Source organism: Lycorma delicatula, chromosome 4 (genome assembly GCF_047948215.1).
Source record: "Lycorma delicatula isolate Av1 chromosome 4, ASM4794821v1, whole genome shotgun sequence".
NCBI lineage: Eukaryota > Metazoa > Arthropoda > Insecta > Hemiptera > Fulgoridae > Lycorma > Lycorma delicatula.
In genome coordinates, this window is record NC_134458.1 from 133,562,089 (window position 1) to 133,589,125 (window position 27,037).

Below are 27,037 nucleotides of genomic sequence, written 5' to 3' on the forward strand. Positions count from 1 at the left end.
TTTTTATAAAATTAAAAAAAAGTTATAGTTTAGAAAAATTAATAATGTTAAGGTTTTTTAAGTTTCACATTGCTGTCAGTCGTAATAACTTGTAATCATTATTAAATAATTACTAAACGTATTTATATTCCCTTATAAAGTATAATGTCGTATTTTGGGGTTCCCTCAAAAAAATCAGAATCAAAATAAATAATATTATAAACATTTTAAAAATTCGTAAAAACTTGCTTTATACTTTTTAGTCATTATTTAATCAAACTATTATCATACACTGCATGAGTTTAATTAAAAGGTTAATTTGAATTTCAAAAAAAAACATCATATATTGAAATTTCTAATATATTTATAAAATATCAAATTTTCAATCAAAAATTTACTATACAAAATAACGAAATAGTGAATTTTTTGCATAGTGAAGTTTTTATTTCATTTACTTAATTAAATTATGAATTAAGGAACAGTATCTCAACATACTGCCCGCCAAAAATCACCTGCGTATATATATATATATATATATATATATAAAAATTTGGTCAAATGTAAAACCACAAAAACTCCCGTACCAAATTTTTGCATTTTTTTTATATCAAACGGTTATCGGATATGTCATCTGCGACCCCAAAAACCCCGCACAGCCGTTTTGCAGATTTTGCAATTTTTTACACCCGCACCCTTAATTTATCCCCATACGGGGAGATGTTTGCAAAGGTAATAGTGGATTATTGTATTTTCACCCGACCTTAGTAACTGTGCAAAATTTCATCAATCGGCAATGTCAGAAAGTATGTTAAATTAAGGATGATATATATGAGGATAAACAAGAAAAAAGACATTGCGAGTTAAAGAAAAGCAAGTAAAAAGTGGGTGGTCAGATCATTATTTAGCGCCCATAAGTATGAATCGTGTAAACCGATATTTAGAAAATTAAATATGTTAACTTATCCTTGTGTTTATACAGAGATCATAAATTATTCAGCGCATTTTAAGTGTTAATTAAAAAATAACAAAGCAACGTACTTACATGCATTAATTCATTAGCGTACTTACACTCATTAATTGTTAAACGGAATTTTAAAGAGTTTTGTTTACAACACTTAACTTCAAACAAGTTCCACATGAGCACCATTTGTGGTTGTCAAATGTTTAGACGATATTCAATTTCAGGCCACACATTACGAAGAATATCTGGAGTTATTCCATTAATTGCACCTTCAATTCTTCTTTTTAGTTCATTCATGTTGAAACCCTTTATTGCGTACACCCTGTCTTTGACAAATCCCCAAAGAAAGAAATCGAGTAGCGTAACGTCAGGGGAACACAAGGTGGCCAAGAAACTGGTCCATCACGGCCAATCCAACTTTGAGGAAATTGTTCGTGTAGGTAATCTCTAACATGTAAACCTTAGTGAGAAAGTGCGCCATCTTGTTGGAAGTAAATGTTGGGTTGCCGATATTCAGTTTGTGGTACTTCATACTACTGTAACATGTCTTGATAATTAGCGTTACCGTTGGTCGGCGAAGAAGAATGGTCCGATCATTTCATAAGCAGTCAACGCACACCAAAAGTTAATTTTCGGGCAATCACGTTGTTTGTCGAACGGCATGGGGTTTCTCATTATCCCAAATTTGACAATTATGACTACTAACGCGATCAGAAACATGTAAGGTAGTTTCTTCGGAGAAATTACTCTTTCTAAAAACACATTATCTTATTATCAACTGAATTTTGTACGCATGAGGTTTTAGGCGCTTGTGAAAATCCTTCACAATTGTAGATTACGGTATTTCCAGTTCTAAACTCGTATGACGGGTCGATTTATCCGGTCTTCGCCGAAAAGTTTCTCTTATTCGACCCACAACTTCCTCGGAGACGCGAGGTCTACCAGCACCTTTTTTGTGTTCATAAACAACTTGTAACCACTTCTTGTATCCATAAGATCCTGGCACCAACATTTAACAGAATTTTTATTAGGAGGATCACGGCCGTACTCTAAACAAAAAAGTCTGCAAATTGTAATAATATATCCGCTTTCATGAAACGACAGTACGCACATTTCTTTCTCCTGCACGGTATCCAGGGCTCAACTGGCGATCTCCCCTGTCGTTAATCCTGCTGACGTGTTTATTCAAGATCACAGTAACTCTAGTACCTACACTAATATTTTTAAAAAATCTACGCGCGCTAGACGGCTTTGTTTGTTTTTTATTAACCACTAAAATGCGCCAAATAATTTATATTCACCATGTATTTATTAATGTGTCATCTTACCTAAAAAAAATCTTTTTTTTCTGTTTTTCTTCAAAAATAGCAATATTCACCTTACAGATAACAGAATTGAGCCCGTAGGGGAATACACCTACCATGTGACAGTTGCGGTCGCCATGACACCCCCTCCGTACCGAGCCCTTATGGGCTTTACCGAAGGTCATCTTCAAAACCCCAGCATCTCTCAGTCTTGTTCTTGCCTCAGTCAGGATACCACCGATTCGAATGCCACATGTGATATTCCCATCGGCTGTTTTCGTGTAGTTAACACAATATTTTGACTTAACGAGAAAGAACCTCATTATGCTTTCGTTGCCATTTCTAATAAATTACCAAATCGTTTGAAAAATCTTCCCATTAATTTATTTAAAATACAATTAAAAGATTTTTTTAAGGAAACAATATTACGCTATCGATGAATTTTTTAAATAATATTAATTAATAAATTCAAAACAAACTTTTATCTACTGCACCCCAGTCATAATATACATAAATATGTGCTCAAAAATGTTCACTAGCAGCTTCAGAACTGTGAATTATTTTTGTAGCAATTTTTATATTTAATATATTAAATTGTATTTAATGTGTGTTACCTTAACATTTCATGTGGTAGTATTAAATAATTAATCACATCTATTTTTAATCTTATAATTTTTTTTTATATTTATAATTTATCTTATATTGGAGGTGATCTGTATAATGAATTACTACTATACTTATCAGAAAAAAAGAATTTATTTGTTTTTTTTCTCTCTAAATTACGACTTTTTATTATATTAAGTCCATGTAAAGCATTATTTTTTTAATTGTTAATTAATTACTGAACATTCTAGAACTTGATTTGTGTAAAAATAATTCGCGATTCTAATAATTGGGGTTTACACAGCCAATTACATTTAAGCTAAGAATAGAAAATATTTGAATATGAATTGCAATAATTTTGTAGATATCATATATCTATCAAATTTAATCCTTTTTGTACGCTGTGATATTTATCAAACAAGAGACATGTCATTTATATTTGAAAAAAAAAAAATAAAGAAAACAAGATTTTTACGCCAGGGAAATTGAAAGAAACAGTTGAATGAATGACAAACATCGCTTAACCCTAATAATGGTTTAACATCGCGCAGCTGCCACATTAGTGACTGTAGCCGTAACAGTAACCACGTTAGTTGCAAGCCTTGATTTCAATCGCTTTTTTTTGTTATTAATAATGTTATTCACTGGCCAATACTTGTTTCTGTACAATAATAAACAATGCAACTTCCCTTTCAGAATACTCACACGATAATTTTGTTTAAAAAAAAAACACATTAAAAATGGTTAAAAAAAATTTTGGATATGTTTATCGTCTCTAATATTTTTTTACTGTTTATTTACATTCTTTCGGAATATTTTTACTACGAGTTTAAGATTTATTTTTGTTATTTTGTGAGTGTAATTCAATGTTTTTTCTTCTTTTTTATTATTAGTTTTTTTTAGAAGTGTAACAACAAAAAAGAATATCTAACTTTATGAGTGCACAATATTATAATAATAATTATACCTTTTTTCGTGAAAAATAATTATTTTTTTTTTTTTTTTTTTTTATTTAGTTTAAATTAATATAACATTAGCATTAGTGATTTACATAATTTTTTAATGAGTTATAAATGATATAGAATGTATTATCGTTGTTTTGTGAAAATTTTTAAACAGCACAAATATTATTATTGAATATAATTTATAGTGTATTAAAATTTACAATTTTTTCTTTAATTTAATATTTTAAATGATGAAAATTATATTGATCGTGCCCGTTCAAAGGTAATTACCAATTTTAGATAGCATTTCATTTAATAGAGTAAACCTGTTCAAAAAACCGTAAAATGTAACTCCAAAAACAGTAGGTACCGTTTTTTAGAAAGTGTGGATGAGCTATATACACCACGGTTATCGAATGGAGAACGCAGATCTGTTAGACAGGTTAACAGGAGTAAATCTACAATCTTGTAGCGATGCAACTAGAGTTCTAATTCATTGATATGAAACTACATTAATTTTACTGAACTTGTTAGCTGGTTATAATAATGATTTTTTTTTTTTTTTTTTTTTTATAAAGTTATGTAATTTCTAATTTACACGTTAAATGCGAGAATAATTCATGTGAATCATCATTAAATAAATTGTTGAAACATTTTTGAAAATTGTTTTAAATTGCTGTATAAACTTTTATGGCTTAGTTTATGAATTGCAATCTAAATAATGCAGTGTATATTATGATAAAAAAATTTTGTTAAATATAGAATATATTTATAAATCAAGAAATAAGTTTCAAATTCAAGATAGAAATATTTGTATTAATTAAACTTCACAATTATTACGTGTGCTTAAAAATTTACTTAATATTATTGTTATAATGGGCAATACAATGAAAATATAAGTTTTTATTATATCATACGCGATAACGATTATAACTAGTGATGCACAAACTAATATTTACAGTCTACTTTCTATTAAACAGAATGTACCGAGGACTGTGATGCATGTGGGCTTTTGATAATGAGTGCGCAAGCTCAGACTAGAATAACTGGCAATTTAGTCAACCTATATGGTAATTGTATACTTGCAGTAGCAGTTTATCCTAGCCACTCTCGTCCTCCAATTATGTCTACCATTACCACGCAAATGTCAACAATTTTTAAAAATTCGCTTAACGATACATACTTCACAGCTCCCAATGAGATCAATGATTGATTGATCCCAGCTTAATTTAATTATCGACAATTCAGTTTTCTTTCAATTAACATTCTTTTTCCGTTTCATTAAAAATCAAATCATTTTTTATCCTCCGTTATCCTTCTCCCCTCTCCCTATTTCTTTTTTGCGTATTTCTGGCAGAAGATTCTACAGCACTTCTGGAAAAATATTTAAAAAATGTTTAAACTGTTACTTCACATTTTTTTAAATTAGGAAAAAATGTGTAAAAAAAAATCAAAAATTGTTTTTAATATAAAAAGAATTGTAAATTGAAATGATTCAATACAAAATAATGAAAACTAAAACGGAGATAATAATATTTAAAACGGTGAATACTTACATGTGAACACAAATATTTACTGTGTAGACCAAAAAGCGTAAATATATTCTAGAACAGCTTGAAATACATTGAGATTATCTATTTTCACCTTTATCCGCCATAAGAATTCGCATATGTAGCCGTCTAGTTATTCTGTTATTATACTTGATTTACAACGTATTTTATTTTTGCCCCCCCCCCCCCACCACCAGGCGTACTATATTTGAGTATACTCACCCGTAAGTTGGTCAGTGAAATTCTGAGAATGATTCACAGTATGGCGCACATAATTCGTGTTCAAATTACGTAAACCATTATATGGTGGGGACAATCTAAAACTTAAAATAGACGGAAATGAATATGAAGCTGAGTTATAAATCTCATTAATAGAGGTTTTTATACGTGTATCAATAAATATAATATAAATTGCAAGATAATGACGTTCGATAGACCGGGGAGGATAACGGAGGACGACCTATTCATTTATTAAGGAATTCTAACCTTTAATATTTTTTCTAACTTCTATTCGTTTTTTTTTTTTGTAGTTTTTAAATATTTTTCATAAAGCGCTGTGCTCTGTATACTCGTACATAATTCTAAACTGACCCAGTTTCACATTTAGGAAAATAAACAAAATTGAGTGTAAAGCTATAATTTTAACTGAAATTGTACTCTACCTAATAGCCGTTATGTCAAAGTATACAGTTTTTTTTGCTGATTTCAACATGTAAGTAGATCTATTTCAACGAAACTATTATGTTTTCATCGTTTTCTGATTATAGAATCCTGTCTAAATTTACTGCTTATTAAATAAACACTTCAAAAAAATTATTCCTACTAAAAAATATATATATATGAAAATCTCTACAATACGAAACGTAAGCCAGATAAATAATCAGTGTATTTTATATTAAAATACAAACCTATAGAAAATTATTTCTGTCACCACTGAATAAATATAAAAATGAATAAATAAAAGATAGTTATCATAAGTCATTGTGTAAATTCAATTGAACTATCACAGGTGAGGTTATTTTAGGTGTTTTAAATGACTCAGCTGTGTACTAAAACGGACGATATAGCTGGGGGACAATTGCGTCACGATGTTAACACGGGGACGTCGGACAGATAAGGCAAACAATCTCACAGCAAGAAACTCTTTACTCTTTAGCATTGTCTTTATTATAACCTCGAATAAGTCGGCATGCTTATCCCCAGCGTTACCTCTTTTTATATATATATATATATCACTAAGTTGTTTTCTTGACTTGGTTGACCTTATAAGAGATGTTGTGTTTATCATTTTTAACTTATAACTGCGTAAAAAAAAAATGATTGACATTCAGTGTTAAAATGTATTTTACTATTTATCTGCTATTCTATCATTCGTTCTCAGTTTACTTTTACGATAATCTTTAATATTATTTAATAAATATAAAAAATGTAATTTATATTATTTTCTTAAATGCTGATAATCATTTATCAGCAAACGAATCCTAGAAACAACTTAAATCAACTGAATTACAATATTATTATTTTTTTTTTAAATCTGTTGCAAGATAAATTTTCACAATATAACAGAAATAAACAACCTCATATTAAATAAGTAGAACGTAACTTCATTTTTCTCCCTTCATATGTTATATTATTGAATATTTTTCTTATTTTCACAATACATTTATTAATTTTGCAGCTACACCGGTCAAATATGCAATACCTTTCACAGCTTTTTTATTGCAAAGTTTTTTTTTCTTACCAGTAAAGCTACGAAGTCTTTGCAATTCAATAATTAAAAGTCTTATTTTATTTTCATAATAAACGTTTAAATATAAGTAACAAAAAAAATAATTTACGGTTTTTTTACAATTTTGGAAGCCCGTATCAGTGAAGCGTTTTTATTGATTATGATTACCAAAATAAGATTTAAGCACCAAAATTTCTAAATTTTAAATAAAAAAAATCTTTGATTTTGGGGGTTCCCTTACTCTGTGGGGGTCAACTTAGTAAAAAAATTGTATAAAAAACTATTTCTTAACAAAAATAAACAAATTTAAAAAAAAGGATTGTTTCAAAATATCGAAAAAATTAAGTATAACTTTAATGATTGTAATGCAGAAAACTGCTTCTTATTTTGGATCCGGGGTATATTATAGGGGACAAAAATATTTTTATATTAATTGCCCTTAAAGTGAAAAAGAAAAATATAAAAAAAATTAATAATAAAAATTAAAAGAGTTAGAGTGAAAAGAACAAAAAAAACAGTTTATATATTCTTTAGAGGTTGAGAACAGCATTTTAAAATTTTTTCTAAAAATATTCATTTATACATATATATATATATATATGTGTGTGTGTGTGTGTGTGTGTGTGTGTGTCTGTGTGTGAAGCTTAACAAATTCGCTTAAGTAAAGTTTTCTATAAATCTAATACCCCCTCCAATAAAGGGTAAAACAAGAATGTAAAAAGTTTTAAAAACTTTTCTGTTTAAGGTCCGGAGTTAATAATTTTATAAAATTGTAGAAATTTTTTGATAGCCCTATGATGTGTAAAATACCGATTTTCTTTTTTTAAATATTAAACTCGAAGGGAGGTAGAGCAAAAAAAACACAAAAAATATAAATTTCAATTTTTAGAGGGGAATTCATTTTTGAAATTTTTTTTTGATTAGTTATATAGGCAAGCAGGTAAAACATTTGCCAAAGTTTTTTCTTAAGTGTTCCTATAGAAATTCGAAATTGGTTTCTTTGCGATATCCCCCGCCCTCTTAATAAATTTTGAAAAAAATATGATCAATGTCCTATATATAGAAATAGTTGACCCAAATTTGAAGAAAATCGGTTCCGTCAATCCTGAGTTAAAGCCGTGCGACACACATATATTTGCGTATAAATGTTTTTTTTGTCTAAATGAACTAGTCGGCCCTTAAACGTAAAGATTTGCAAAAACCCCATTTTGACACAACCACCAAACATTCCCCTTTAATATAGCTATTCTAGTTAGATTCCCCGTAAAAAAGACGTAAAAAGACGTCACACAGTGATTCGAACCCGGGACCTACCCATTATGAGAATGTAAGGCGATCTCCACTTGGTTCTTTCCGTTGCCGTGTTTGTAAATAAACAAATAAATTACCTGAATTAACCGAAAATCTTTAAATGGAATTTACTTCAGAAGGGAATCATGTTGGAAGCTGTCATTTTAAATTTAAAATAGAGCCCCTATCCTACTATCCTGCAAAAGAGCACTAATAAACTTCTTTGTAAGTTGACCGCCTCCCCTTGTTAGCTTGAGACAGCCTAATATAGAAAGGATGGAAAAAATTGATTTTTACCAGAAACATATACGTTAAAATAACAAACATAAAATATAGTAATGTAATAATATTACATTATAAAATGATTGAAAAACAATGATTTCGATAATTTGAGAGTACGTTCATTTTAATTTTAATAATAACAATACTCTTTCCACAAACATTTTGAAATTATACGAAAAGAGAAATCTTACAGGAATTGTGCATCGAAGATAATAAATAAATAAAAAGGAAAAAAAACAAAGAAAGAAACTGTTTGTAAATGAAACTATTGAATTCAATATTCAATCAATAATCACAGTAACCAAGTTAGTCAGATAAAACCGTAATGTTTCGTAATTATTATTTTCATTTAATTAGGGCCACTGACTTCCCCTCCTTCATAGAAAAACATAGTTTACTAAAAAAAAAAAAAAAAATAAAAAAAAACACAGTTAATATAATTATGCAAAGAACCAAATCGAGGTAGTGTAGAACATCAAATTACCTGAACTACTCGTTTGAACATGATCCGAATGTACTCTCAGGCGAATAATTTTAATAAAATGATGAAATAGGAACATCAGCCAACCACTGCACATCAACCTCTAGAATTATTTACAGCATTCAAATTCGTACGCTACTCGTTCCTTTATACCGATTGTTTTTATTTATTAACTAGCCGGTCAACGATCGCTTCGCTCGCTTGACCGTCTAGCCAGTGAGCGAGGCCCCAGGACCCCCGGAGCCCAGATCTACTCAGATGAGCTCAGAACCACCAGGGATCACAGGGCCGAACCCAGGGCTGCAAAGCTAGCTTCGCTCGCTACTCTAGTTTGGCCAAAAAACTTTGTTGATAAACAAATCTTTTCAGTTTTTTTCTTTTTTAGTGTCTTTTTCAGGTCTCTATAAAGACCTGAAAAAGAGACTAAATTACAAAAGACTGAATAGTAGTAACTATGGTAACTAAGACATACAGACCTTTGACGAGGAAACCTTCCACTACCTATCTCAATCGTCAAGGTGACAAGAATATAATAACGAATTAAATGGATTCTTTTTTTTAATGAATATCTTTAAATCACAATTTCACCCCAAGGAAGCTAGGGTCTCGATCTATGGCTTAAAATCTTCCCTGGGATAACACGAATTAATCCTGAAAATCTGAATGGGATCGGTCAGTTGGTTCTCGTGTGATACTGATAAAAACATACAATTAGACAGACAAAGCTTTGCATAAAGGATTATACAAGTATTTTTGTCAGATAGGTTTAATATATTTCTCAATTTTTTCTATTTCAGGATAATATTTTAACCTGAATATACCTCCTACTTCTTAGGTATAACATTACAATCTAACGTTTTACGATTGTTTTTACGATTGTAATCCCGTTCTAAACATCTATGTTAATATATTTTCACGAACAAATTAAAGATAAACATAATAATTTTAGTATTTCAGCTAGCCTTTCATAGTCTTCTAAACTTACTAAGGAATCTAGTTATTTTTATTTTTTAATATAAGGTAACTCTTACCTCTTAAAATATTAAAGTTTGAATATTCAATTTTTAAATTAAAATTAAAAATTATGATCAATATGTAAGCTGTGTGTTTAGTTATTTCATACCTATTTAGGTATCCAGTACAACAATCAAAATTTAAATAGATAGTTTCTCATTCTATTGTTTTCTAATAAATAATAATAATTATTATTATTATTGTTATTATTAATATGCAATTATAAAAACGATATGCGAATTGAAATGGATTTAATTAAACAGTATTTTAAAAAAGAAACACGTACCAATGAAATTAATAATAATAAAAATAGATTACATGATACATTATTTATGTGCAATGTTTCTTACTAACTTAATAAATAAATTTAAAAAAAAGATGACTGGATAAGATGTTATTAAAACGAACATAAATAAACAACGTGGTGTTATGTAATCATTAACTTACAAATACATAATGCAGCGTAACATAAAAAGTTGACCAACCCTATATATTCAATAGTATGTTGCTGACCAGTCCTGGTAAAAAAAAAAATCTAACAAGAATTTCTTTACTGTAATAACACAGTCAGCTGGTTCATTGGAAAGTACTTCTGGTTCATTAATAACGATATAAGATACATGTATACATGTTAGCGAATAACGTTAGTAATAATAGTTGAACTCTTATAAATGTTAAGACGACAAAGTTATTGTAACACTTTTTCTTATGTAAATTTATGTAAAATATTATTACGTTGTTTAGTATCAGTAAAACTAAACTGCTTTAGTTCAATTTGGATATATATATATATATATATATATATATATATATATATATATATATATATATAAAATGATTTATAATATAATTTTAAATGTTCTATTTATATTGTAATTAAATGTTAACGTGTTTAAATACCCAATTCACAGCTCTTAATTATATGGCTATGATTGAAATGTCAACAGAACTGAAGCTCATAATTTATTTTTATGTAAAATAAAATAACAGATCAACTTTGTACTTTCCTGGTCTGTTATATATTATATGGATTATACTGTTATCGTTAAAAAAAAATAATAACCACTCAAAATGTTTTGTATTTATGTATATTCCCCTGAGCGTAAAAATATTAAAATCAGTTTGAAAAGTGAAGTAACTCAAGAAGTAGTGGTAGGAGGAATGATGAAGAGGAAAACGTAATCTAAAGTAGTGTAACTCAATGCTGCTGCTTAGGACCAAGTCTTTTCAATTTATACAAAGATGAAGGAATGGATGAGACATGGGAAGAAATAGAAGAGATGGTAGTAAAAGAGGAAAGTCGTAAAAGGTGAATTAAGTATAATGATGATCAATCTGATAATAGGTTGTAAGAAGGAGCTTCACGTGATGATGGAAAATGAGGATTAAGGAATAAAGACAAACAAAGAAGACAAAAAAAGTGAAAATACTCACAGAAGAGGGATCAGAAACATGGTTACATGAAATACCGGTCTGTAAGAAAAAAAATTTCAGTAGGAGACCCAGATTAAGGCAGCTTTAACATGTAAAAATAGATCTGTGGAAAATATCTGCAAAAATTCTACTAAGTATTGAACGTGTTCTTTAAATCAGTTAAGGTGAGATATATAAAGAACTTAAGGCAAAGAAATTCACGGATGAAAAAGGGTTAACAAGAAACCCCTAATTATTTTAAGAAAATAGACGGAAGAAAAACCAAACGATAGGATATCTTGAGGAAAAATTAAATAATCAGCGGGAAGAAAGGAAAAGACAGAAGTAGAAATGTCCGCTGCCTACTCTCCGAAAGTTCCCAGATTCATAGGCTTAAATTTCAAATTCTACTTTCTATACTCAACCTTCAAGTTCATGTCATATTATTGTTACGTTCACCCACCCAGATAATGATGACAGAAATAAGATAAAACAAAAAATAGAATTAAATTCATTAAAAAAAGGGAAAAATCCAGGAAATCATAAGGGAACCCCACGAAAATCGGGTAAATGAAAAATTATAGAACCAATAATTTTTAAATGCGCAATTATATTAACAATAATAATAATAAAATTAAGAAAAATCAACTTTGAATTCGTTCTATACATGCAAAATTGACACCGTTCAAAAACAACAAAACTGATGTTAAAAAATTTGTTTTTTACCAATTATGGAAACGAAGCGGAACGCTACCGCATTCTTATATTATAAAATTACATTTTTAAATAAATCCCAATCATTTAATATCTGCATAACTACCTAAAAAAATAAAACCGCAAAATTTTATATCTTTAAATCTAGATTAATAAAAAAGTTATAATACGCAATTCCTAATACTATACTTATTTATTATTCTCGTAACAGAAAATTGTTTTAAAGAAAAAATAATAATAATAAAACGGATCCCTCAATAATTATTGATGTTCAATGTTCATCGCGTTAAAATCAATTTTTCTTTTTTCTTTTAGCTTTGCACTGAAATAAGGAAAGGAAATTTTTTAGCATATGAAAAATGACATGGCTGGCCAGTTTTCGAATTCGAAACGTTCCGGATGAAAGAATGAGTTGCTACCACTCTGCCATGGAAGTAATCAATTAAAAATATATTGACTTTTTCTGGCTTCGGATATTTTGGCTCACAAACTCTTACTGAGTGCATATCCTTTTATAAAAAAACATAATCTTAAAACAAAAAAAAAACTACTTGACAAAGCGTTCCTTTTTCTGACAACAATGTTGCCAAATGTATTCTCATAACGTCCAATTACGCATTCGTAAACGTAGGAAATTATGTGGAGGGGATCATTCGTTAGTTATGTATTTTAGATTGTTTTCCCCTCTTTTTGCTAGATCTCATACATTCATGCATTCATCCGAAGTCATTATACTTAATTGCAGCAGCCAACATATTTCATAAATATGATTCATTACCTCTTTTCCGCCTAAATCATCGAGGTTACCAGGAAATCAAAAGGAAGATAATGCGAGAGGAAAGAATAAAATTAACTTATAAGCGCAGGAGGTCAATAAAGGCAGGCTTACAGCAAAGATATTAATTCCCTTTTGCAAGGTGGTAAGAAAGGGGTGCCCAACATTAAATCCAAAACGTCAGCTTCAGATTTGACTCGATTTTGGAGTGAACTCCATTTAAAGATTTTTGAGTGGTTCAAACAGTTTATTTGTATATTTTTAATCATGATAGGGACAGCAGCCCAGTGACGAGCGTTCCAGTCTCACAATCGAGAAGTATCGAATTCAAGTCTCCGTGTGGTTTTGTTTTAACTTCTATATTATTCTTACATTTTCACTAACGTAGATAATTTATTTTCTTTTTTTATTTCGAAACGATCTACTAGGAACCACGCTAAAATGTCATTCCTTTTTTTTTGTTTTTTTTTTTTTGCATATTTCCTTCATTTTCTCGGAGTGCACCCGTTTTTTCTCTTCTGTTCATTTTTATTATATAGATGACTTTTTATTATACAAAATAGTATTTAAAATAATAATATATATAAGAATCTGGGGAAAAACTTTATCAATTTCATATTACCTGATAATTATTTTATTTGAATAGAGAACAATTATAACAATTTTATAAAATTTAACAAACAAATCTTGTTTTAAAACACTAAATCTATTTTAATTTTCAACTTACCGAAAATATTTATATTTCGTTATTTCTTGTGTTTTTTTTTTTTTTTTAATATAATTATCGTCCTACTGATTGTAATAGCACATAGAAAATTATAAAATCAATCAATAATTTTTTTTAAGTTTTATAAAACAAAATCTGTTTGTTGATTATCTGTTAATTCTTCATTCCCCATGTAATCCTTATTTCCACATATTGATAAAAATTTTAAAGTAAACGATTGTTATATTCAAATAAAATAATAATTAGCAAACATGAAATTCATACAGTTTTTTTTCCAGATTCTTATAAATGATACTATAAATACTATATAATAAAAATTATCTGAGATAGTGTATATGTAAGAAAAAAAATTAAAAAAGACGACACACGGTGACTCGAATCTGGAGGACCTATCCACTATGAGAATGGAACGCTCTCCTGCCGTTGATATATCAGTAAATAAACAAATAGGCCACTTTAATGTAGTTACTCCAAAATGAAGCCAAGTTGGAAGTTGCCCTTTTTGATTTAAAGTAAGTACTACCCTGCAAAAGGGCAACAATGAAACTCCGTAGTAAGTTAACTGCCTGCACTTGTTACACAATAGCGGTCATAATATATACTCGTACATAGCATTCATATAATGTAATGCGTTTTACCAAGCTTCTCACACACTATAGAATATTTACAGTAGATTTATTTTTAATAAAATTAAATTAATTTTAACGTAATTTAAAAGATATCCATTCTAAAAATAATTATTATTATAACAGTATAAGACAACATAGTACAATGTCCTTGCAGTAGTCATACCGTATTTATATTTAGTGTAAAAGTTAAATATATAAAAAAATAAAGGTTAAAAGATTATAATAGCTTACATAAGTAATACAGGCTATAATATCACGGTTTTTTTTTTTAAATGTGTCAGTTTATATTATTGCATTAGTCATAATTAAAATTATTATTTCTTCTTCCTAGTTATCTGTCATTTATTTAATTTAATTCTTTTGGCTTTCAAATCCTTTTCAGAACTGTGGTATATATAATGGGATCAAAGATTATAAAAAAAAATCAAATAAAAGAATCCACTTACATTGTATACATTTATAATACATTATATATTAGGTAACTTAATTCATAAACTTACAAAAAGTCTTTTTTTATTTTGATATTGTTCTTGAAAAACTTTATACAGAAAGACCTCAAAATTAATAAACAATCCGTAATATTTAAATATTAATCATTTATAATCACAAATTAACATAACTACCCAAAAATATACAGCGCGTACCAAAAAAAAATTATCCGATTTCAAAACCGTACACCTGTGCAACCACGCGTGTTCAATGAATGAAATTTGCACCATTTAAAATTTCGCGTCCTAAAGTTTCAGATTTATTTAGAGATACCGGTCGTCAGATTGCAATACTAGTCCTCAAACGACGCTAATCTCAGTTGTAAACAACATTGTCTATGCAACAGAAAGAGTTTCGTGTTCTACAAATTAGCAGCAAGACAGAATCCGTAGTAACGATTCAGCATGCGTTGACAGCGTTTCAGAACTGATCCAACAACGGCTTAGAATATTCGTCGCTGGTATTAACAATTTGAAGAATCGGTTTGTTTATGTACGGGGAAGAAAAAGTCCAGAGCGAACCCGCACTTCAGAGGAAAATATAAACGAATTCGAGAGGTTTTTCAGAGAAGCCCAAAAAGTTGAAAAAGTAAAGTCGAAAACTTACCATTCCCATACGAATGTTTTTTTCCTCTTTATTTGTCCCGCCTCCCAGAGCCGGACACGCACTCAAACAGAAATTCAGCTCTGGGGGGTGCCATTGCCTCAAACCACCTGGGAAATAACCCTGAGCCTGACTATGCCGTTCCCAAGGCTCCACCCAGGAGACTCGGTCTCTTCTTTCCATGCCTCAAATAAGGAGACCCCGAGAGGTTATTTGCACCGGGACAACGGTTTTAATTTTTCCCCCGGCGGCTGCGGAAGGAGTCCCCACCCGATCATCGAAAGTGAAACACCGGAGCATCCCACCCCTCCCGGACAGAGCTATCCCTGACCGGAACCGCGTGGTATTCAGGTGCAGCAGCAGCCGATTCTCATGCCGCATGGGTAATTCTGCAACCTCGGCCTCCAGGGGCGTGTCCATGCACATTACAGGAAGAACACCTGGCCTCCCGGTGACAATCCTTCCTGACGTGGCCAGCCTCTCCACAATTAAAACAATGGCCGGAACGGTCCGTGCCACTACACGCTTTTGCCCTGTGCCCCGGACGCCAGCAGCGGCCCTCCAGGGATCTGAAGGCCACCCATCCTATACGCACCCGACCATCTGCCAACAACTTGTCGACGAGGATGGGTGGCACAGCCACCGTCATAAATTGTGTCGCTCCATACGCCGGCAGCATAGACAATACGTCGAGCGTCACCGCCACCCCGTCACCCGGCGAAGGTATGTTACAAATTCCTCTTGAGAAGTGAGTGCATCCACATCCTTTACCAATATATGGACTTGCAATATGACTGTTTGGCGTGTGTTAAGGCAACGCGCTTGCATTTCAAGCCATAAGAATTACAACTGGTACAAGCTCTTCGGGGTAATAAACAAAAGTAAACGTAAAGATTTCTGTGATATGCTTTTAATTGATATGGAAGACGATAGGTTATTACTGGATTAAATCTTTTTTGGTAAAGCAACATTTCATTTAAGCAGTAAAATTTTACGTAACAACGTTCGCATATGGGAACTTAAAAATCCGCAAGAGATGTACAGTACGAGAGAGATTCACCAAAAGTTAATTATTTTGCGCACTTTTGTTTACAAAAAAAAATTATTGCCCTTAGTAACAAAGTACGACCAGTGGACGTTTTCGGGCTTCGCTAAAAAGCCATCTTGAATTCGTTGTACATTTTCCTCAAGTGCGTGTTCACCCTAGACTCTTTCACCTTAGATATACACCACGATTCTTCAAATTGTTTATACTAGCGACGAATGTTCTTCGGTGATGGTAGATCAATCCTGAAACGCTGTTGAAACGCACGCTAAACCGTTCTTATGGACTCCGTCTTGCTGAGGAGCAGCAATAAGGAATTCTTATTTCGAGATGTTTTAGGACTCGCTTTTTTCCATAACTAAATGAAAACTCTGAAGAATTCATTTTTCAGAAAAAATGGGGGGCCCTGGCACATTGCTATAATCAATTTCGTCGGTTGAAAAATGAAAAATTGCCTCGACGCAGGATAGGACGTACGGAAGCCCAAGACTTGGTACTACATTCATAGCCCTCTAGATCCTCAGACATTACACCTTGTGACATACACCTTGTAAACAAAATGTTTATGTAACACCTATTAATTTAAATTAGTTGAAAACAGGATCACCGCTGCAGTAACAAAATACTGTCTGCAACGCGTTGCAGATGAATTTAGCTATATCTGGACGTGATCCGTGTAGCAATGGAGAACATTTATAAATTGATAAGAGAAATTTAAAAAAATTATTAGTGGTGTATAATATTTCTTGTAGATGTAATACAATTTTTATTACGAAATGTACTTTTGAAATCGGATAATTCTTTTTCACTGTATAATTCGAAATACGTAAATTATCTGCTGAACATAATTTTTTTTTAATCTAAGAACCATACTAAACACAAATGGCTTTAGGGGATTTCTCTGAAAAAATTTTAATTTCATCACTATGAACCGATCAGGAAGATCGAACCTAACATCGAACTAATGATTGCTGATATTTGATTAAGTATTCTGCTGTACAAACTCAACTTCCATTTTTAAGAGAATGCAAAAAAGAGAGGTTCTTAATAATTATACCTGTAAATATTTTTTTATGTACGTTCAAGTCTTATACTTCACCAAAGGCATTAATTTCTATCACTTTTCTTATTGTGGAGGAAAAATTGAAAATTTCCGTTCATTCGCATTACATAATAGAACATAATTACAAAGTTTTGTAGACAATGAGACAATGGTTTTTGTTTGACGTATTATTACTTAGTACTGTATTGTTATTTACTAGGAAGATTTTTACTCCAATTTCACGTAATGTATACAGAAAATTTAAGGGAGAAAAAGGTAATATATATAACTCTCCATTTAAAACTCCCCAAATAACCAAAACTGACGCTCAATATTTTATACATTTAAATCACTTCTATTTAATTTCTTACTTTAAAAAAAAAAAAAATTGGAATTTCATTCATTTCTCATATTTCTTGTAAATAACTTTTTTTCACAATGTCGAAGGGTTTTCTAGTACTCATATTTTAATAAAAATAAAAATAAAATATTTAACTAAAACAATCTTTAAAAAATAAAAATTGGATTCAATAAATATAAATATTATTTAATTCTTCCTTAAATTTTCCTTTTTTCAAGTGAGCATCAAATTAACGGGTAGTAAGTTATTTTATTTTAATCTATTGCCGTCTTTAAAAGGCCGAAACTTAAAAATGAACCAAAAAAAGTACCAAGTTTTTTTTTATAATAATGTTATTACTTTTTTACAACAAAATTATTAATAGCATTTTTAACAATTTAAATAATTTTGCAAATAACGTGCTTAATTTTAGGTAGAATTACCAATAACAGATCCAATAACAAAATATATATATTCTTAAAAAAGTTAGCATAAGATTTTATATTCTTCCACTAATATACTAAAAACATTAAATATTAGTTTCAGTTTATATAAATAGTGATTCAGGAAGAACATAACAAATTTTCAGGACACGTTCTAGTGGAGGAAATAAAAAAAAAAGATCATACAAACGTAGGTTCGGAAAGGCTTCGTTAACGAGTATCCGGTAGCAAAATATACCTGTCTCATTTTTGCCCTTTCGGTAAAATTAAGCCAGACTTAATTTTTGGAACCCAAATTAACGGGTAAATTTGATAGTTTTATATAAAATCTGACTTAAATGATTGAAAAACAAAATAGGTCTCAGAACTGTATTTTTAATAGTTTTCGAGAATCTAGAGTAAAAAAAAAAGACAAAAGATACAGTTCTGAGACCTATCTTTCTAAAAAAAACACTCATGTCAGCTTTCATATAATACCACTGAATTTACACTTTAATTTTGGTCCCAAGAATTATAGTTTGCTTAATTTTAAACGCAAAACCCAAAGCGAAATCTTTCGCATCCTGACACTCGCTAACGAAGGGTTATTTAATTTTGTATAGATTCTAGCTTGCATACAATACGTACAATGTCTAATTAATAGATCAGATTATCAGATACTAGGGTAGAGTTATGTAATTAAAAAAAAAAGGAAAAAAATGTATAATTTATCGAAAGATTAATTTTATTATTTAATATTAAAATTTAAAAAGTTATTTATTTTTATTAGAAGAGTATTAATGAAAGAAGAGAGATTTCTGCAATGATAAAAAATCAAAATTAAAGGTGACTTTAATGAAACGGGTAGAACTCAGTTCTAAAAATAATCTGAAAATCCGACCATCCTTTACAATACCTAAATATCTATGCACTCGTATAATAAGATTTAAATTAAAATAATTCCCCCAAGAGCAACTTTGAATTTCCTTTTATATCAATTTAAGATATAAACGTATATCTAAACGTACAACATTAAAACAGTTATATTATAACTGCTCAAACATCATTGATTCAAAATTATATTCAGATAAAATATAATAAAATCTCATTCATTAAAATGTTAAAACTATTTTTTTTCAAAATGTATCAATGAAATTCTTGTGTTATCCAACATGACTAATAAAAATCTTTTAAAATAAACACAAGTTTATTTAAAAAATATAATTAATAATTAATTTCACTATCGATGTTTTTTAAAAAGCGAAACGCGTCCAATAGATTAATGTTAAACAAGTGAAAATAAATACGTGACCATATTTTAACATAATTTATATTCTTTTTGTAGGTTTGCTGTCTCAATAATGTTGACAGAGATATAATAACCGTATTCATAAGCGACTTTAATATAATTTATTATCAATTATAAAATTTATTATCAATATAAATAATATGTTTTTTTTTAGATGAACCATTTGTTCGTTCAAAATCTGAATAAATTTTAATCAATGAAATTAATGTTATAAAATAAATCTTATTGTTACATCCACGAAATCATTTGTTGTAACAATTAATAAAGCTAGTATATTTAAAGGTTTCATATACATTAGCAGAATGTAAAATGGGTTTCACATAAAAAATATATCCAAAAAAAATTCAAATCGACTTCTAAATCAACCTGTTTTCAATTTTAGTTCCCAGAAAAACTCATTTATTTTACCTAATATTTTATTCATTAAACCTACCTCGTTAAAATACATTTATGAATCATGACCAAGGTCACAAACAACGAAGAAAGAAGATGAAATTAAATAGTTCTTGTATTTAAGATTAGACCTATAAATTTGGTTGTGAATTTCAGAATTTTTTTCTGTACTGTCATTTTAATAACATCAACAAAGAAGCCAGCCTTAATAGAAATTATTGGTTAATCCTAAGGTATATTCCAGTTATATTAATTATTTAATCAACTTATCATTACTATTTATGTTCGTATTTAATTATGCCACAGTAAATCGAGAATGAAACTTTTTTTTTTAAATTAAGTATTTATAAATCTAGAATACACCTAACGTATAATATAGCTATAAAAAATTATTTTTTTACTACATACAAGTTTATATTTAAACTGACCTATTACCAACTTAAATGAGATTAAAACACAATTAAACACATTAAAACACGAATTTATTTATATTTTATAAGTTAAAATTTTAGTGAACTAGAATGAGACAGAAACGTAATCGCGCGCGCGTGCGTACACACACACACACACATACAATACTTAAAATATTTTGTTTTTAATATAGACACATTGGCACATGATAAAATTAGTACAAATTCTGTTACCTTATAAGTAAATTCTATTGGACTGAGCATTCTAATTTTGTTTATTATTTTTTTTCTTGTAAGAGAAACCTTGAATATTAACTGGTAATGACCAAATATGATAGACTATTTCATTTTCATATAAACTACACTTTTTCTTAGAAGTTTAGTAATCAAATATTTTCATATTTATTCAAAATAACTCATTAGTTAAAACATATAAATTAAGTATGCGCGCGCGCGCGCGCGTGTGTGTGTATTAATAAATAAATATGTATATATTACTCCTATGGAGCCCCATTAACGTACGAGTATATATATTGAGTAATATAATCGAATACAGTTTATAATCCAAAACTGCAAACAAAAAACTTATATAATTTATTAATTTCTTAAATACATTTATCAACAAATACAATTTATACAAAAAATTTATCGAGTACAATAATACTACATAAATATGTATATACGTTAATTTTATACATAAAATATATAATTAATTAAAAACAAAAATTGGATTTTTTTTTAGGAATATTCTACAGTGTGATTTTTTAGGCCTGTTACCCATTTGTTAATGTCTGGTAATTTTTTTCTAAGAAAAGGAAATTTTTTTTGTGACACGAAGTTGGTAGCGCTACTCAACCGGTATATATACGGCAGTGTGAGTTGATTATCCTTGAGCTGTGTAAACTTTTTTCCGTTTCCGGTCGTGTTACGAACAGAATGTCTTTTACCATAGAACAACGAGTTTTCATTCTTGAACAATATTTTGACAGAAAACGTAGTGGTCGACCAACTCGCTTGACAGATGACGTTTTAGAGAATTTGAAAACAAGATTGCTCAATTCTCCACAGAAAAGTTTACGAAAACTTTCCACACAAGTTCGTTTGTCATCGAGTGTTCAGAAAGCTGCTAAACAATTGAAATTGTATCCGTATCGCGTATGATTAGTCCAAGAGCTTCAGCCTCCAGACTTAAACAAGCGATTGCAATATTGCCGTTGGTTTAGGTCTCTCGTAAATGATAACGGAATCGAATTTTAAACACAGTGTTCTTTAGTGATGAAGCTTGGATCCATCTCGATGGTTATGTGAACAGTCAAAACTGTCGAATTTGGGCGGTTGAAAATCCTAACGCTTTACAAGACAAATCTTTGCATCCTGAAAAAATTGGTGTGTGGTGTGCGATATCTCGTCATTGTATAGTCGGAACCATATTCTTCGAACAGACAGTAAATGGTGAAGTATACAGGAATATTGTGGGCCAATTTGTGTCCCTCCTGGAACCTCAAGAACGGTATTGCTGGTTTCAGCAAGACGGCGCTACATGCCACACATCTCGAGAAACCATGGATTTTTTGCAAGAGTTCTTTGATTATCGAATAATAAGCAAGGGCTTATGGCCTCCAAGGTACCCAGACCTCACATCTCCTGACTACCTTTTTGCAGGGCAATATTAAGTCCAAGGCCTTCAAAAACAATCCTCACACTATTGATGAACTTAAAGTCAATATTACAGACTCAATCACGAATATTTCCAATGCAACTCTTAAAAAGGTTTCTGCTAATATGCTGAAAAGAGTCCGTGCATGTACAACCGCAAGGGGTGGGCATTTTGAGTATATTCTTTAACAATTATGTAAGTAATAGCTTTTTATTAAATCTCTTTTGTAAGTAACAAATACATTCTTTTATTCCACCTAAATTTCCCTTACTTAAATTACTTTTAAAATTGGGTAACAGGACTAAAAAATCACCCTGTACAATCAGTAAACACATACTTTCAGCAAAATTAAATAACATACGACTACAAATAAAGAATTGAAATAAATGGAAAAAACTAACTGAAAATCGTTTACAAAAATTTTACTTATAACTAAAACTTCGATTGCTAAACAATCATTAATAAATACTGAGAAAAAAGCATGTAGTTCTCCTATTGAAATTAAAAAAAAAAAAAAAAACTATTTGGGATTGCTTAGAAAGTTAATAGTTATTTGTATTTTTTACTCTAAATCTAAAAAAATATCTAAAAGTTCTCTTTTAACAAACGTTTTTCACAAGTGATATTTATTTGTTAATTTAAAAAAGACGTTATATCATCAATTTTTGTGTTTTTAATTTATTTATATATTTTAAACATACTTTTCCTCAGTTCCTACTGACTGTTTAAAAACTGAAGCACTTATCAAGTTTTAGATTTTATTAAAATTTTTGAAAACGGTTTTTGAACGTAATCTTTTTTTTACAATTTATAAAATAACATGAATAGATTGCATATCCAGCGAAGCCCCCATTCTATTATAAATCTAAATTAAAGAACGTTTATCTATATTTTACATAAAAACAAAATAATAATAATAATTAATATCGGCTAACGAATAAAAGAAAGATTTTTTTAAATATAAAGAAGTTTTTCAAAAAAGTAAAATTGAAAATTTCAATATATTTTAAACCAAATAAAATAAGTATGAAAAATTAAATTAAAATTCATACAATTATTGATAAGTTTTTTTTTTTTTTTTAATTTTAAACGCATTCATCCTAGTTCACTAGAATTTTACCATAAAAAATATAAATAAAATTATATATTAATCTAAATAATTTAATTTATGATTAGAAATAGATCAGTTTAATATAAAATTGTATAAACACAAAATTTTAAAATGTTTATAACTACATTAGCCTAGACTGATAAATACTTCATTCTTTTAATTCTTTTGTTCTTGACTTTTGTTGCATACTAAATATAAATACTATTGATGTGTTGATTAAATAATTAATATAGAAATCACAGTCAGTTTAAAATTTAAAAGAAATATCTGTCCTAAAATATCAAAATATTTTTAAAAATCACTATGAAATAAAATTGTGATTACAAATCATCGTACATTATCAATTCCTTTTTTTTATAAATTCTTTATTTATTTTAACCAAAACAGAAAATAATAATAATAAAAAACAACAAATCTTAAAAATTTTCTCACACCTCCGAAGTAGATTTATATTGCGTTACAAATTTATATTAAGTTATTTATATTACGTTCAATTTATTAGCAACTCTTTCGTATGTTTATACGTTTGATAGATATCATAAAGTCTTTAGCAACTTTACCGGATATAGGTAAGTCAACATTGAAGACAATGTAAAAGAATAATTTATATTTTATTACAGACTAACTAGAAGTGGAAGTGAAGCAGTTTCACGTTGTCTTTTTTACTAAGCCGAATTCAACCTATAATTGTCTACATATTAGACGGCCAATCCTTTTTAAAAATAGGTTGTGAACCTTACAAGCGTATAATATCTCTATATTTCATACAGGGACCGACTATAAAATGAATATCCATTACTCTCAGAAAAAACAAATAAAAAAAAACCAGTACCCCTTTTATAATACTAGGACAAATAATGAAAAACAACAAATTAACGAAATTTTGCTATTGTGAATAGCAAAATATATTTAAAACATATAGCCATGCACTATATTCAATCAATTCGTAAATGAAACAAAGGTTTTTTTAACTACCCTAAGTTTTTCTATTTAATTATGAAAGAAAATAAAGAAATGAACAAATTCGATTAAAAAAGAATACAAAAAAATTTAATTTATACTGAAAAGTTTTAAGTGTATTGTCTTAAATTTTAATTGTAGAAAAAATATATTATTTAACTACAACAATTTTTTTTTATTATTTTTATTTTCTTGATGATAAGCTTGAAAGCTTTTGCTGGGATATGGAAATTTAGCGCGCCGTGCCTGACCGAGATTCGAACTCAGGAAATAACTACAACCTTACAGGCTGTAAATAACTACAACATTTATTTACTATTTTCAGATTTTCGAAAAATAAGTTAAAGTATTAAAACTCCACTTTTGCAAAACATAAATATTAAAAGACTAAATAGTCATAAGGGGTACTTACAAAATAAAAAACTACCAACAATAATTATTTTCTTTTTTTATCACAAACAATACCCGTGGAATAATCACTCATACTTTACTAAATTTTATTTAAATATAATAAATAAAACCAAACCCCAAAATTTGTCTAATCTCAGATAAAAATATGTATTTTTTAAAATTATTGAACCTTTTACACTGTTTTAACATGAAAATCCGATTTTTTTCTACAGACTGAAAATAGAGCAGAAAGGTTATAAGAAAATTAAAACATTATTTTTTTAACCTGACAAAAAACGTAGCAATAAGAAATTTTCGATAAATAAAACTAAAATTTATTTTTCCTTATGCAAAAAATTTTTCTAAATATTATAATGAACTTTTCTACTGGTTTACAAAGTAGCTCAATAATATATTAAAAAATAATCATAATAATATCGTATCAAAAAAAACACCCATTCAAAATACATGAATTCATCTTTAAATACGACCATTAGAAAAAGTATCACACAATCATGTTGTTACTAAAAATGTAACTTTTTTGAAAATAATTAATTTAAAAAATAATAAATTATTTTTTACTTCCTTGTACAAAGTAAAGGAAGCAGTAATCGCGAAAATATATTATTTATATTTATATTATAATATAAATATAAATAATAATTAAATAAATATAAATATATATAATAATATATATAATAAATATAATAATATATATAATAATATATATAATAAATATAAATAATAATGCAAACCAAATAATATCTTGCTAAAAGAAAAACGTAAATGACCGAAACGATTTTCTTGGAAAATATGGCGGAGATAAATCGATCACTCAAGAAAATCAGATTTCAACGGAGACATCCATTTTGACAAACCCTAAATCCATTTCGACTAGTTTCTGCGTGACGTCTGTACGAACGTACGTATCTATCTCGCATAACGATTAGCCGTAGGATGTTGAAATTTTGGATTTAGTACTGTTGTATTGTGCACTTCCCCTTTTGATCGCAATTGACTGAACCGAAAGCGTCCAAAAAAGCCCAAAATCCAAAAAATTGAATTTTGGATTTTTTCTTAACTGCACTAATAAGCCCTCATTGAGAGCTTTTCAACGATATATCTTAAGTGGTACTTATTTTCATAAGTTCCAGAGTTATAGCCAAATAAAATTTTAATTAATGAAATATTTGGATCTTACAAAGGGAAGGCGCTTGTACCAGCCGGATCATTTCGAATCCAATGTCATCTCCTTTTTTTAATTTAAATATATTTATTTATTAATAATTATTAACCTCTGATTGTAAAAAAAAATTCCAATAAACAAATTCAATAACAATAAAAATGAAAAATATGAAAAAAGTATCTTAAATTATTAATGAAATAAAATTTGTGTACTGTTCATTTTAAAAAAAATGTGTATATGTAATTTAATAGACGTACAAGGAACTCGTATGGTGTCCGCATAGATTTTTTTAATAACATATTAAAAAATAAAATTAATAAATCTCTGCGTAATTTATTTCAAATAAGAATTTTTTTAATTTACGATTAATTTATCACAATAATAATATAGATATGTTATAATTATATAATACTTTTGAATATGTATTAAATTACATTAAGTATACAACAAATTAAATCTACTTACTTCCTAAGAAAATGAGGCACAACACTTATTGTTGTAATTTCATATAACAACAATAACAACGTTAACGAATATAAACACTTACTACGTAATAAAAGTCGGTAAAGTGATAATAAAATAGTAAGAGGACACTTAAATAGACAAGTAAAGTAACCGATTAAAAAAAAGAAGACAAACAGTCGTCTTAACAGATCGAAGGAACGCGATATACTGTCCAATCCAGTTAGATGTCCGACACAGCTCGACGACAGTGCACTAGCACGTGGGTTGTTCAAGGACTGAACTACTCGCCCACTTAACTTCTGTTTACTGTACTAGCAAACCACTAAATACTTTAGGGTGTTTTGACTTGACACTGGGTACTAAATTATTGCAATATAAAATATATTTGATTATTATACATCTTCAAAAGCATCAAAATTTAATCAACATAAATATATATATATATATATATATATATATATATATATATATATATATATATACATAAATACATATTATACGACCTCCATACTTTAAACATCAGTTACTCCCACACAAAGAATTTATAACAGAATTTTAAATTACGGATGATCAGCATGATCGGTAAACAAAATCCTTAATAAAATAATTAATGCGTTTATTAATAATAAACAAACCAAATTATTAACCTACCTACATATTACTGTATTTTAATAACTATACAGAATTAGAATAACGCTACACATTAAAATTTAAAACCGTTCTCTACTTCCACAAAATGTTGTTTTTATATGAAAAAAAAAAAGTAAAATAATATTTTTAAATTTAAACGTAACCCCAAAGACCAAAATTAAAAGTAAAA

At 28.8% G+C, this 27,037-nt stretch overlaps 1 protein-coding gene across 1 annotated transcript in view; it reads right to left on the reverse strand.

Moving 5' to 3' along the window:
* chas (chascon) overlaps positions 1–26,485 on the reverse strand; it is a 765,027-nt gene extending 738,542 nt beyond the window's left edge. The window contains exon 1 of the mRNA XM_075364192.1: positions 26,218–26,485. The gene's annotated coding sequence lies outside the window, so the exon portion shown is untranslated. The remainder of the gene's footprint in view (positions 1–26,217) is intronic.
* Between the last annotated feature and the right edge of the window lie 552 nt (positions 26,486–27,037).